The following is a 14,437-nucleotide window of genomic DNA, read 5'->3' on the forward strand; positions in this document are numbered from 1 at the left end:
GATTTATATTTCAGAAAGCATCTATGTCCCATAAGGTTCCTGTTTTCACTTTGTAATACGTAGTACACATGCATGGAAATGAAGGCATCTATGGCACGAAGCACAACAGCAGCAGAGAGCCACAGGAGCTTATGAACTATTTATCAGTAAGTGGTACAAACTGTAAAACTCAATACGAATGGTAAAATACTATTAAAAAGAGGTATAACTCATTATAATTTGAGGTTACTAATATTGCAGTTACTCTTGGCTAGTATTCTTGGCACTGTTAGTTAAAATACATCGGAGCTCACACACACCACAGACAAAATTAAACACACACATCTTATACGCACAGATGAGTTTCGTAAGAGAACCCGTTTCGGATGAAGGAGTTCAGGCTGTTTCCAAGCACCCACAGCTCCAACTTATTCTTTGGGACATAACAGGCAGAGAAAACAAACCTTTCAACTGAGTTTTGGTTTGTGACCCACACCCCGACGTTTCTCAGACTCCGGCTGCTCTCCCCAGAGCTCACCCGGCTCGGCGGGCACCACGCGCAGCCCCACGGCTCCGGGGGTTCGTCCCTAACGCCACGCTGCAGGAGTACATCACGTGTCACCCTGGGCAAACAAGTGTGTGTGTTCGTGAACAAATGAGAGAGTGTCCACCTCACGTGGGTTTGTAAAATTTATAAACGCAGTTAAAAAGTTACATTAGCTATAGATTAAAAAAAGAAAGGGAAAGCTAGGTCTCTTTAGAAAGGATGTTTTTAAACCACCCCTTTTCAGATCACATCATTAGAAATCAACCCTCTTTGAGGCTCACTTTTTTAAGTCTCCGAGCCATGCATGTAGCCTGCACATTCAATTCCTCACCAAATTCCACCATTATTCCCCTTTCAGCTGTGACTCCACATCACTTGGAGTAACTCCACAAAAACACCACTTTCTCAGCGTGCTGGACCTTACTCCAGTTCTCTTGTCCTTTCCAGATAAAACACAGCAAAAGTGCACTATAATTACACAAACTCTTAATTAAACTGAAGAATTTAATGCGCCTCCAACGCTTCTATTACCAGCGGTAATGCCATTCAATCAGGACGACAGACTGCCATGTATTACTGAGCTCCTAATTGCTAATCACTTTCCTAGTTAATAATTACTAAAATGCTATTAGAAAATATGTTTAAAATACAGATATTGCCATGAAGTTATGCTTCCGTACCTACCAAGTTTGAAGCGTGATGAGCCAGCAGCGGCCAGAGCGCTGTTCACCCCCTCGTCCGGGAAGGGCACCAGCCCGGGTCTGCTGCGGGCCAGATCCTGCACTCGCCTCGGCAGCAACCCTGACCACCAACACAAATCATTGCACAACATACGAGCGGGTGCTGGAAATCTGCTTCTCTCACAGCTCAGAGCTGCTTGCATGGGAGCAGCCAGCAATGCCAGAGGACCCCAGGAGCAGGGCATGATCCCAGCCTGCTGACAGGAAGGTGGCCTGGGCTGCCGCTCACCCAGTGCCGAGAAGAGCCGTCTCTGCTCCGAGCACCCAGTGCCCACTGCTCCCAGGAGATCTCTGCACTGGGGCGGGTGTTGCTCAGCACACACATCCCACCCCACCAAACGACTGCAGGTGACACCTGATGACACTTTTGGCTGGGCCAAAAGACACAGTTGTTGCCATCAGTGTAAATTAGGGTAAGAGCGCACAGCTGGCTCCCATAATCCCAGGGCAAGTCTCCGTGGAGTCAGCATTTTACTCAAGGTCTCAGCCCCCACATTCACATGACTGTGAGACACTCGGTTTTCCCTCCAAGAAGGAAAATTCCTATAAACAAAGTCCCCCGCGTAGTTACAAGGAAAAGTTTGAAAATGCAAATGTGAGAAACTCAACATCCAGCAGAAGAAAGAAGGAGAGGGATGTGCTGGCCTGGCACTGGAAGGCCCAGGGTGGCTGGCTGGTGATTCTTCCCTGCACGCAGACTGTGGTAATCCTGGAAACTTCACTGCTGTGACAGAGTTGATTCAGATTTAAACCATGGCAAGAGCAAATGGGACTCCAGATTCCTTACAGTTACTCACGGCCCATCCCTAAACCCACAAAACCTAATGTGAAGTTTTCCTTTAATGATCACCGAATGACGCACCTACTACCAGCATAAACCTCTGGTAGCCAAATTCTGTTTCATCTGTGGCCAGATCAGATCTTCTCTGGTGTTTTACACATCTAAACCAGCTAATTTTTATTCTCATAACCAATACAGCACCTAGAAACACACAGAAACACAACATTTCCAGCCCCCCTGGATCCTAAGCTGGAGCACTGATGTTTTCCTCTTCTGCATCCCATGGCTGCAGGGTTAATAGCAGGGATTCCTACGCCATTTCCATGTCGCAATTCAAAATTCGCTCCTTGCAGAAGTCATTTCGAAAGAAGGAAAAGCTTGGGGATGGGAGAAGGGAAAATAATTAATTCCTTGCCCCTTCCTGTCTCTCCTCACCCCTTTTTAAAAACATTCACAATAAACTCAACATTATTGCTTTGGTATTCAAGACATTCTATATTCAGCCTCCGCTAGAGGAAATGCTGCTCATCCCTATTAATCCAGGACTTCAAAATGACGACGAGTACATTAACAAGGAGTTTGTGTAATAAAAAAAACCCCAAACCTACACTGATCAGGGATGCATATTTATGTGGCAAACGTGTGATGCTTTGATTTTAACAGCAGGAATGGATGTACGCTCCTTCCCAGCTTGGGACAGGCGTTTTAATGTAAAAAGGAGAAAATTCCCAGGATGGTCAGGCACTCCAAAGCCAGTGCTTCCTATACACCTCCGAGCCTTGCCCTGGGAAGCACCGAGCGCTCAGAGCCCCCGTGGGCTTGACTGAGAGAAGCAAACGCTGCCTAACTGTCAAATCCGTGCCGGGCTGATTTTTGCTGGAAAGGCATGTGGGTGCGCCGCTACATCCCTTTGGAAGCAAAGGGCAAAACCACTAATCCACTGCAGCAGGCCCTTCGTCATACCCTACGGCAGCAATAGCTACTAGCAAAGCCATAACTACCAAGCACCCCTTCCAGCTCTTGTGTCACCAGCCGTTCCGGGCTCGCACCCAGCGCTGACTCGGCAAGCGTGGTATTTTTGGGAGCGAGGCACTGTTGAAAGTGCTGATCAGATGCGAGGGGGAACAGAAAGCATGTGAAGGGCAGCGGATCTGCCTGCTTAGTCAGTCTTGTGAGAAGGACTTTCAAATAACCCAAGAACACAAAAGGGCACCGTAAAGGACATCTATTTGGGTTTATTAGATGGAGAATAAGGCTACTTCTTCAATCAGTGAAGCTCTCCATGTGAAATGGAGGTTTATTCACCTTTCTATATTGTCATTTAATAACCTCGTAAGTGAGGAATTATGAAACCAAGGTAATACTGAGCCACATTTTCATATTTCCAGTCACACACGTTTTTTCTGCTTTGCTAACTTTTAGACACTCAGCTCATATTCTACCCACGTCTTTAAAGGTCATTGCTCCCATCAGGGGTTTTGGTGGTTTGTTTGTTTGGTTTTTTTGGGGGGTGGATAGAGAAGCACCTGCAAAAAGGCTCATGGCCGCTTAAGTTCCTTCCTTCATCACTCTTCTCTCTCCTTAAAAAAAATAAGAAAGCTGCCAGTGCCTCTGTAGGAAAGGTTCTAAAAGGATTCTGGAGGCACACAGAGTCTTCAACAAATGTTTCAAAGCAGATTCATCATTTGCAGTGAATACAAGTTTTTGCCTGATATGTAGGAAGAAGCTTGAATAAGCTCAGATCTCAGAAATGAAGGTTTTTCTAAAGAAAAAGCTCTAGAAATGCCTGCATTTAGATGGGGGGAAATGTGTGCGAATCAAGAACAAAGCCCCAAGACGCAGCGAGAGTGAATAACCTTTCAGATCAAGCTGGTTTCCCCACTAGAGAGAGTTCCAGCCTGCACGGTACCATTTGATGCAAATGTCTGTCAGAATAGCACTACTGGATAACAGATAAAAGATTATCTGTGACATTATGAAAAATGAACGCTTAAAAATGGCTACAAGTTCCATGAAAAAAACCCCACTAGATAGTCTTTCTGAAAGACAACAATAGCCCCTATGGTTTATTGAATACCACAGCCCCGCTGCTGTCCACCATTGTGCTAATGACTTGCACCGGCTCGTCCGTGTTCAGCAGCTTCCCTGCTGCCTCCTCTCTGCTAAAAACACAAGGTCCAAGAAACAATCCCAGTTTTGATTCCTTTCCCTCAACTTGAAACGGTGACAGAAATTCAACTGGAGCAGCTCTACATGCAGCACACCTGATTTCACAGGAGAATTACAGATTCAAGGCAGGAATTTCCAGTGCAGGCCAGAGTCCGATTTTCATCCCGGTCTTCCCTGACTGGCCCATTTCATTTACCAGAGCAGGTCCAGGCCGAGGACACCTTTACTGTACAGATTTCTGCTGCGTGCTCACAAACCCTGAACGAAGGGAAGCTGTACACTAAGGTGCGTTTAGCAATGGTGTAAATCTACTACTCGCCTCTTCAGCCGCAGGAAGCCGCTCAGCTGAAGGTGGTTTATCGCAGAGGTCCCAGCCTCTCCACAGCTGCAGCCAGGCAGGCCCCCCACCACTGCAAAACGGGGAGCCTCGGGACATCTGTGCCTGTGTTTGTCTCATTCAGCTGGTGTAAACTGGCGTAATTCCACTGACATCAGCAAAGTCAGGCTGATTTATATAAACTGATGAGCTCACCCACTTGTAATTACATATAATTTCCTATCTCCAAATACTGTCCTGTAACAGAGTATAGCAGGATCCCAGTTACTCGTTACATTCCTCTTGCATGCTACGAGAGCCCAGTCTTAATGGCACAGGAATACAATCTAATCGATTTCAATGAAATACACCTTTATATTCATGGCAATACAACACTTTACATTAAATATAAAGTTCAGCTTAACTAGACCAAATTCACAGCTATTGTTTTCATTAAGTGAAAGCACAGTGGAGGTCAAGCAATACAGATGCCATTCAACACCTACATTTTTCATCGCTCGGTAATTCTATGTTGTACTGCACAATTGACATTTGGGCAGTCGTGTTGAAAAAGCTGTGAAATTATATTGAAAATCTGAAAAACAAGCCCTGACAGGCACTCAGATAGTGCAATGCTGGGGGACAGACAGGGAGCGAAACAGAGAAATAATCCTGCCACCTCGCCCAACCTGCAATGATTATTCCTCTACTCTGTCAGGGAGGCTGATTCCTCGTGAGCACCTGTATGGACAAACCAGCGCCCTGCCAGGACACGCACACGTGAGCCTCTGCTGCGACGCGTGCCACCTACGGAAAAAGACCCTAAGTCTCCACCACTAGTATTAGCAAAACGTTAGGTGTTGCGGAGTACCTGTTTTCTCACACGTGAGCGCATTCAAGGACCTCGTGAGCTGCAGCCGCTGAGGGTGCCCAGCACGGCGAGATGGGGCCCCATGGAAAAGTCCTGCTCAACGTGGGGTTTGCTGCTTCGTATTATCCGCAGAGCTGTTTCGCTTCGAGCCCCGCTGCAGCCAGGGGAGACTTAACTGGAGTGTGCATCGGAGGTGGGATCCTGCAGCAGCTGCCCACACGGCACTTTATTCAGGAAGACAGAGTCAGCCCACTGTTAAATTAACAACTGTGAACGGTGCAGAGAATTGGGCTGATGCTGAAGTTGTTTAACTTTGATTTTCGTTGTCTCATTTTTCCGACCAGGGCAGCGTTCCAGTGCTCCAAGGTGAAAAACGCGTTTGTGCTCTTCAGTAACGCTGAATAAGCACAATCACTTTTTAAATTGAAATCCGTATCAGACATTTCCCAGGAAAATGACAATATAGAAGAGCTATAGCTGTAGTCCCTAAGTGTCCAGAAGTACGAACGCTTCGTACGGCGGAGGGAAGAACTTCCCTGGCCAACGTCTGCAAGGCAGAAATGGGCTGAAAACTTCCCTGTCCCAGGCTACAAAACTACCCAGAAATCGCAGGCTGACAATCCATCCGGGGTTTAATTAATACATTCTCCGAAAGCCACGGTACTCTAGCTGTTGTTACAGATGCTGATTTTTCAGTGTGGTTGAAGCTTCATTTATGATTTCAGTAAAAGCTCCTTTTTTTAATCTCTCTCTAGTTAAAAAATGAGCCTCTAGCTACAAATTGGACGATTACAGACAGTATTGTAGAGCAGCAGTAAAAAAGTGTTAATGAGCTGCAGGATATCAGAAACAAGAAAGAAAATATTTCCCCCACAGGCCAAACAAAATTAATTTTAAAAATTAATGTAAACCACTAATGCAGCAAGTGCCTCCATTAAATTATGGGGCTATGACATGTACAATGCAATATTTTTGCCATTGAATTTGTTATCTAAAAGGTGTTCATTGTTTATTATGGTGTGAAAAGCTGTTTTCCTCCAGATAGGCTGGTTCATTAAGAAATTGGATTCTTGCCATAGCCCTATTTCTTAGCAATGAAGTGATGCCCTGTAGCAAAAAATGCAGAGAGCAGCTCTCTGTTTAATATCAGCAATGTAAATCAAAAGACTCCAGTCTGCTTTTTAAAAAGCTTTTGGTCTTTACAGAGATGAAATTCATCCCCAAATATTTCACATTACTGGCTGGTCAAAACGGCTTCTACAAATTCCAACTCTGCTGAATGATTATCATAATAATAATCCCTGTCAATGAAGGGTTTGTAACCGTTCATGCTATTAAAACACTTTAATTTCTGCTGTTTCATTCATCATACTGTAACAGGTTTGGTCTTAAGAAGGGAAAGAAACCCATGTTTTAACTGCCTAAGGAGAAAATAACATTCTGAAAAGAAACAAGATATGTACGATTACCCAAATGCTAATGACTTTTACTATTTTAGGGTTGAAAATTTCCCATAACTGGATTTCGATGTTCCTGTATGTAAAGGTGCTGAATAGCACCTTTGCCAGCAGCCTCCCCAGGGGGTCTCAGCACTAGAAGCTGACACCGAGAACCGGGGTCGGAGCCCTGCGAGCATGGGACCTTGCCGGGGGAACAGGAGGAGGTACGGCCTTAGGGAACAGGACGAGGCAGGGAAACAAGAACAAGAGCTGCTTTTGCTTCTTGAGGTTGAAAGGGAACATTGGAGCTTTCGCTTCTAAATAACAGCAGGGAGAGAGAAAACAAAATCTAACCAAAAGCCCTCTATTGGCATATAAAAAATTACTCTATTTAGCAAAATTAGGTATTTTGTTGGCCTTCATTTATGAGCCAAAACACCCTGAGGGGGACTACTTACCAACTTTAATTAGTAATAAAAAGCTTACAAGTGCCAGGGGAGCCAGAGCTGGAGTCCATGGGCCAAATCCTGCGCTCAAATTACATCATTTTAAATCTAGGTTCTTCTTACCTTCAAAGAAGTTGCTTTGTGCTTTCCTTGGGACAACTCTTGGCCCCAAGTCACACTGAAGACAGGAGGCTTATGCTGTGGCTGGCACACTGTGAATCTGTCATTTGACCAGGTTTAAAAAAAAAAAGATTGTTGTCAGGAGCTTCTTATGTGCTTGAGGCCAGAGTTACCGGGGATTAATGACTGTTTTGGGTGGTTTTTGTTTGGTTTTCATCTTGATATATTTAGCAAACACCCAGTTCTTAGGAGTCCTGTTTGAAATTCAAAAAGCATATCAGGATTTATTCAGTAGCCAGCAAAGAGCAAGGAAAAAAGCGAAAAATAGCAGTGAAAAATGCTTATTAGTAATAAGCCCAATTTCAAGGCACTCACCATGTACTATGAAGAAACACATGGACAGTTTGCTGTGAGCAAGTGGGTCGTACAGGGAGCACGCTGCTATTTGCCACCTTGCCCAGACTCAACTTTTATTCCTCTGCCACTATACTGGCTTCAAAATGAACAGCATTAAAGCATTAAAGGTTGGTGTTCATCCATGGAAGCTTCCAAGATACCAGCGTGTCTGTATTGATTTTTACTATAACCATATTAGTTTCTATTGTTAAAGCAGTATAACATGTATTTATGTATATATTTATGAATATGTGATCTTCATGTTAAAAATTCCCAAATGAGCAATCCTCCCTTAAAACAAGCAAAGGGACTAATTCTGCTGCCATATACTTGACTGACTGTAGTTTACCTCTACTGACTCTTAGCTGATAAACTTCCAGGTGAGGAGATAATTCAGCTCGGTATTCTTCTACTGATCTGAGAAACTGAATTTATACAAACCTTTCACAGGGATACCAAAAATCACATGAAAAACCAGGCAGTGCTGGGGGACAGAGCCTGGACACAAGACCAGCTGGAGCATGACTTATCACAAACCTTTCATCAGATCTTCCTGTGAAATTTAATTTCAAGTCTCCCAAAAGAAACTTCACCAGCTGCCAGACCCAACCTGAAAAGCTCGCTCGTGGCCAGCGTTAGCGAGGCCAGTCAACGGCTCTCGCGGTGAGAGGCTGCGCGGTGCAGCCCAGCCTGCTCCCGGCGTGGCGGCAGAACAGAGCCCACACGCCATCAGCATCTTCCAGAGCTACTGAGCAGCCCTGCAAGTGGAGGACTTCCAGTAGTGTCCCACAGAGGACAGGCACCTCCTAGTCCCCCATGACACAAACCTTTTTTGTTTTTTTACCGAAGAGGAGATTGTTAGAGGTGCAGAGCCTCTGGCACACAGCGGGGCATCCCATGTACACGACAACCACCCAAGTATATGCACTAGTTCAGTATGACGCCTCTGCACATCACATACTTTGGCAGCTCAGCAATGGTCAGGTGAAAAAATACTATTTTTTGACCCGAAGAAGGGTCAGGAAGGAACAAACAAGCAAGCAAGCAAGCAAAATCACTTCCAGTCCTCTCCATCAGGCAAAGGTCTGGATCAGAAGGTCATTTCTGGACCAATTATCTATTAATCCATGAAGCAACACCTTTTCCTGCTCTAGCTGCCAAAATGCTTACATTTTTCAGGCCAAAGAGCATTGACAAACGAGCCCCCCTTGCCTGAGACTGCTACACATTGCAATAGTTATACAAATTTCAATTTGATATTGTTTGCATGTGTTAGTCAAAATTCCCTCATCTTACGTGGCAAGGGACCTGAACAAGCAACCTTCAGCAGCAACAACACTCAGAAAAGGACCGAGGGACCCGTTTTGGTAGCTTTGCACAGACACACTGATCACACGCACGACGAGAGCTGCAGCTCTCTGTTAATCAGGTGGGGTAGTATTAAATAGACTAACAATAAAAAAAATCAGAATGTAACAATACAGAACAGTATTTTACTTGTTTCTTCTGTCGCATCACTGATGAACAAGCACATGGAAACCTAGGTGGGGTGGTACTCCATGCTGATGTGAACAGAGTCAAATTTGATCCCAGTCATACCAGTGTCTGGGATTACTCTGGACTGGCAGCCGAGTCCCTGAGAGCAGACTGTATTTTGCCATCCGTACACTGCCTCTGCGGATCTGACCTACATTGTTGGAATGAGAGGGGGAGCAGAAGCATCTGAAAGTGATGCTCCTCTATTAGCAATGAGATTAATTAAGACGCCACTGGGCACTTCTCCACGGTCAGGCCCGGCCATTAATGGCCATTGATTTTTTTTAAACAGCATGTACAAGTTTAAATGGTGTAAACTCCCCCAGATTCCCTTTCCCTACCTTCGTCTCCCCTGCTAGGGGTTAACCACGCCGGAGATAGGGAAAAAAACAGTCCCCTCCTTCCTTTGCCTGCGGCACCCAGATCAGGAAATTCACTGCTAATCACTGCAGTTGTGATTTCTGATTTCAACTGGCAGCACGGAGAATTGAACTCTAGTCCCCTGAGTACAGCAGGCTTCGCAAGGCAGGCCTTGAGCTTGTTAAAACTGTGGTGCTGCCATGCGGTTATCAATTTTAAATTAATCTCTCCCCCCATGCACACTTATTCTCCCCCACCATCTCTTAAAGAGGCTGCTAAAAATATAAACTCCAGGACACCTCGCTCTAAGACTTAACTAAGTAAAAATCGGGATGCTATTAATTATATGTTTCCTTCAGCCTCAGCACCTGGAAAAATGGATTTCTGCACTGTTTCAGGGATTTGCCTAATCCACTTCCTGCAGTAAAGCCAACCACAGCTCTGGCCGTCTTAGCATCCCGCCATGCAAATCCTCCCTCCCACAACGAGCCCCTCTCCGAGGAGCAGCCCCTCTCCAGGGCCGCAGCAGCAGGCGAAGTGGGGCCCAGCAGCGGTACGGCAGCCAGCCCAGGAATTTGAAGCTGTGCGGGTTGAATGTGTGCTCTTCACTCAACCAAATCTGCCCTGCTGAGAGAGACCAGAGGTTGCAGACATCTCGGTTACTCGACTTAGGCCGCCTCCAGCATGACCTTCGCACTGCAGCAAACCTGTGCTGCACAGAGCAGTCGACTCGCCGAGCGTGAGCAGGAGGATGCTGCGCTACACTGCATGGTCCAGGCATAATCCCTGACTTATACCACCACCTGCCCCGACCGGGTTTGCAAAAATTACCCCCAAACCCAACTTAATAGCTTGGCTCTTTCATCATGCTGGAGTCTGCGTGTTTGTCTTCATTCAAGAGCAGCCTGGCTAATATGGTCCAGGTTTTGTAAAGTCTTTGTAGTTGGCCACGTCCACCTGAAATAACAAATACCTGCACACTGGCATGGCGCACGTGACAGCACGCGTCTGCCTGGACCTTCCAGGCCTTTATCTTCTGCAGCTGCAATTGCTACACAAGTCATATTGCAGAGGCACCAAACGGGAGGTCGCCTGGCTTGTGAAGGGGGACTCAGAAAAGCAATCAGCTGGCACTTGAGCAGGGGCTATGCCACCACCTTGGTGTCAAATTTGAAAATCTGTGGAGGCAAATTTATAAATGACTGCAGGCTTCAGCATCCAGTTTGGAATCTATAAACCTCTGAAATCTGCTAGTACTTTACTTGTAATGACACTGCCAACAGACTCCCCCCCACAAAGGTCACAGCACACACTCAGCATCAAATTGCAGTACAACAAATCCTCAACTATCCATAACCTACCAAATGATAGGGGCAGGCTGGAAGGGGAGACTGGGATAAAGCAGAAAAAGAAAAAAGTCTAGACACACTTTCCTGAAACTCACTGGGGAGTCATTTTAAAATCACTTTATGAGGAAATAATTGAGGTTCTATATACAATAGTCCCTTTAAAAAAAAGAGCAACACGTCTGACAACCTTAGAAAGTCAGAAGGTTGTTATAGAGAAGAATGGTTCTCTGTCTGGAAATTTAAATACTATGTGGCCCTAATTCATAAACATTTAAAATTTTATAAAGCTGGTGGGAATAAAAGAGCAAAAAAGGCAAAACAAGCCAGAGCCAACTAAAAAAAAACCAAAACCAAACCCAAACTGCCAAGAGACCGAAAACCATCTCTGCAGTTGCACCCCACTCTCCTTACTCTCTAATGCTCCAACCCAGAACGCTGCCCTTCAATACGCCGCAGAATAAAACCACTATTGTGTATATCACACAGCATAAAACCATCACTGTGTACATCACACACCACAGCAAGCTGAATTCATACCAGAATCACCATATTTAGCATTCTGCCCCTAAATATGAACATATGTGTATGCAAAATGCAGTGATCTTTCTTATCTCGCTGGCAGCTCGGTCTTCTCGACAGCAGTGGGAAGCAAGCATGTTTCTGCGTTATGCCTCCTCCTCGCTGAAGTGGAAGCTGAGGGTGCATGGCGTGGCTGTGACCCTCCAGGTCAGTCCTCCTGAGTCCATCCATCAACCCCTAGCAAACACCGAGGACACGGTCAAACAGGAAAACAGAAAGGCTGTATCCACGCATGGGGCGGCGGATGGTGTACTGCGACCAGGCAGCTCTGCGATGGGACAGATCTTCAATGCGAGCAACAAATATCATGTAAGAAACATGAAAGGATAATTTCCTCCCCCATAACCACGGCTTCCAGTTGCTGCCTCATAGCTACGGGAAGCTCCTGCATGGCTACAAGAAGCCATTGAAGCAGAGACTGACAGGGAAGATGCAACATGTCACCTTCTGTGTGTTACTGGATGTGCACTGGCCAGACAGGACCTGGGGACCGCGGATCTTTGCCATTTGCTCTCCAACACCTCCTGGAGCCAGGACGTTACCAACACTATCTATTTCAAGGGGAACATAATATAGCTGAAAAAATCACTGCAGAAAAATAATTTGTTGTTCTTTTTATGTCTCTCTTTTGTTATTCTTTATGTCAGAGCTGCTTCTCCATGCCAGTTATGGAGAGAGGTTCAAGCAGAGGAACCATACAGTTTACCTCAAGACAACTCTACACTGAAACCTCACCAAGTTTTTCCTGACTATGGATAAACTCAAAAATATCCCTCAAAATGTAAACCCAGGAAGGGACTTTGGGAAGTTCTGGCTGCAGATGAACTGACTGGTCAGTATCTGCACGGGACTGACCCGAACCCATGGCTCACCCATCACTCCAACTTCAGGAGAGTTTGGATTCTTACCTGAACTTCATGGCTCAGGCCTGTTTCTAATTGTAACTAAATATGTCGCTCCATGCTGCAGCGCCTGACTTCTTTCTGGCCCTGAGATGGGGCTGCCTTTTTGACCTGCACACCCTGCTGAAGAACCAAGATCAAGAAAGTTATGCCTACTGAGTGTGAGGATTAGTGAAAAAAATCCACACAGAATGTCAATGAGGTAGGGGCATCACGCACTTCTCACATTAAAATTCAGTAGGTTTTCTAGTCCTTCTGGCCTCAGTGCATTTGCATAGTATAGGGTCAGAGAGACATCCCGATTCCACTATAGCTGCACTGTTTAAAGGGTCATAATGGTGACATATGAAAATAACCCAACTTTAATTGATACCCGGGCTGCTGGCTGTTGAACTTGAAACTCCCCCTGGCCCCATCTCTTGTGTATCTAATGTACAGTACACTCAACAGCAGATGCCAAGAAGGCAACTTGGCCTCTCAGCTGCATTAGCAGAGCTTTAAATATAATTGCTGAATTGTCCACAAGATGTCCACCCTACTTTTCAAGCTTCTCAATCTCTTAGTAATGCCCATGGCAGCAGTAAATGTTCTCAGAGCTGGCAAGTTATTTAATTGTGTATCCTGATTGTAGCATCTCAGGAGAAGAATCCAGGGAAAAAAAATACATTTTTTAATTCAAGCTTCTTGCTAGGCTTTTACAGTTATTTTAATATTTTATCAGAGGTCCAGTTATGACTCAAACTTTATCAAGAGTAGCAGAGATGTAGGTGTATTTATTAAGTTCTCTTCTGGTTTTCTTGCTGCTATCAATTCCCAAATCATACAGACAAATGGCAATTACAAATGACATTTAATTCCTCACTTGGGCTCAGTCGGCCATGACGAACGCAACGCGAACCGTATTTCCTAATAGCACCGCTGCTGGGCTCAGGACCACAGAGTACGGAGCACTGAAAGATTCTTGGCAGAAAACATCAACCGGATTAGTTTGCTTATTTTTAAAGCATCGCATCCTCCATAACAAGAAAGATGATGGCTAATTCTACTCAGAAAACGGAAGAAAGACTACCTGAAGAGTTACAGCACGGAAATTATAATTGCATTACTGCTTAACTACTCATCACTTCTTAACTATCATTTCTGTGGCACTTTCCAAGATTCTGTTCAGGCTCAGTTCTGGGATAGACTAAAAGAGAAACACTGTTTACCAGTGAGTCACTCAGCTGAGAAAATCATGAAATTCTCATGAAAACCCATCCCATATACTATGAAACTATATCGCTACTGTATTTGCTGGTGATGCAGAAATAAGGTACCACTGCACCTCTTCGCATTGCAGAGCAAGACTACAAAGCCTATTATTCAGTGTCCTAACATTACTAAACCCTTTAATGGTTCCAACCGTATCTCCCATTTATGGAAAAAATGCTTTTAAAAATTAAATCCCGTGGGTTATGGGGATGTGTTATTAACAGAGAACATTCAGTAGTATAAAAGAGGGCCACGAATAAGGGGATGAAATTGTAGCCCCGTAAAGCTGGACTGAAGTGGTCACAGAGATACTCAAGTACCAAGTGGCCACACTTGGAGGAAAACGCCGAAAGTGCGGCTGTGCCTTGCAGCAGCTATTGCTGTGTTAGTGTCCTCTCTACAATTTTGCTATCTAACTGCTCATTTCACCGTTGCAAATGTTTCATTGAAATTCTCATTGCTGTCGGTCACTCCTCCATTAATGGCCGTGATAGGTAGGAAAAACCCAGGAACTTTCTTCCAGGCTAAATAGGTTCAAAATTCACTGTTCCACCCAACAAGGGGCAAGTCCGGACAGACACGGGGACAACAACGCACCTTGATCGCAACTACGTCCACAACTGAGAAACCTCCCAAGGCTTTTAAACTTTCCCTGT

At 45.1% G+C, this 14,437-nt stretch overlaps 1 protein-coding gene and 1 long non-coding RNA gene across 6 annotated transcripts in view; both read right to left on the bottom strand.

Moving 5' to 3' along the window:
• AUTS2 (activator of transcription and developmental regulator AUTS2) overlaps nt 1-14,437 on the bottom strand; it is a 791,277-nt gene that overhangs the window by 137,698 nt on the left and 639,142 nt on the right. The gene's annotated exons all lie outside the window — the stretch shown is intronic.
• LOC148056283 (uncharacterized) lies at nt 125-1,608 on the bottom strand. The gene is made up of 3 exons (XR_015703509.1): nt 1,496-1,608; nt 1,211-1,327; nt 125-602 (listed from the first exon to the last, which is right to left on the bottom strand). It is a non-coding gene; the product is annotated as an uncharacterized LOC148056283 (long non-coding RNA).

Source organism: Nipponia nippon, unplaced genomic scaffold (assembly GCF_047370975.1).
Source record: "Nipponia nippon isolate SJK-2023a ecotype South Korea unplaced genomic scaffold, ASM4737097v1 scaffold_15, whole genome shotgun sequence".
Classification (NCBI taxonomy): domain Eukaryota; kingdom Metazoa; phylum Chordata; class Aves; order Pelecaniformes; family Threskiornithidae; genus Nipponia; species Nipponia nippon.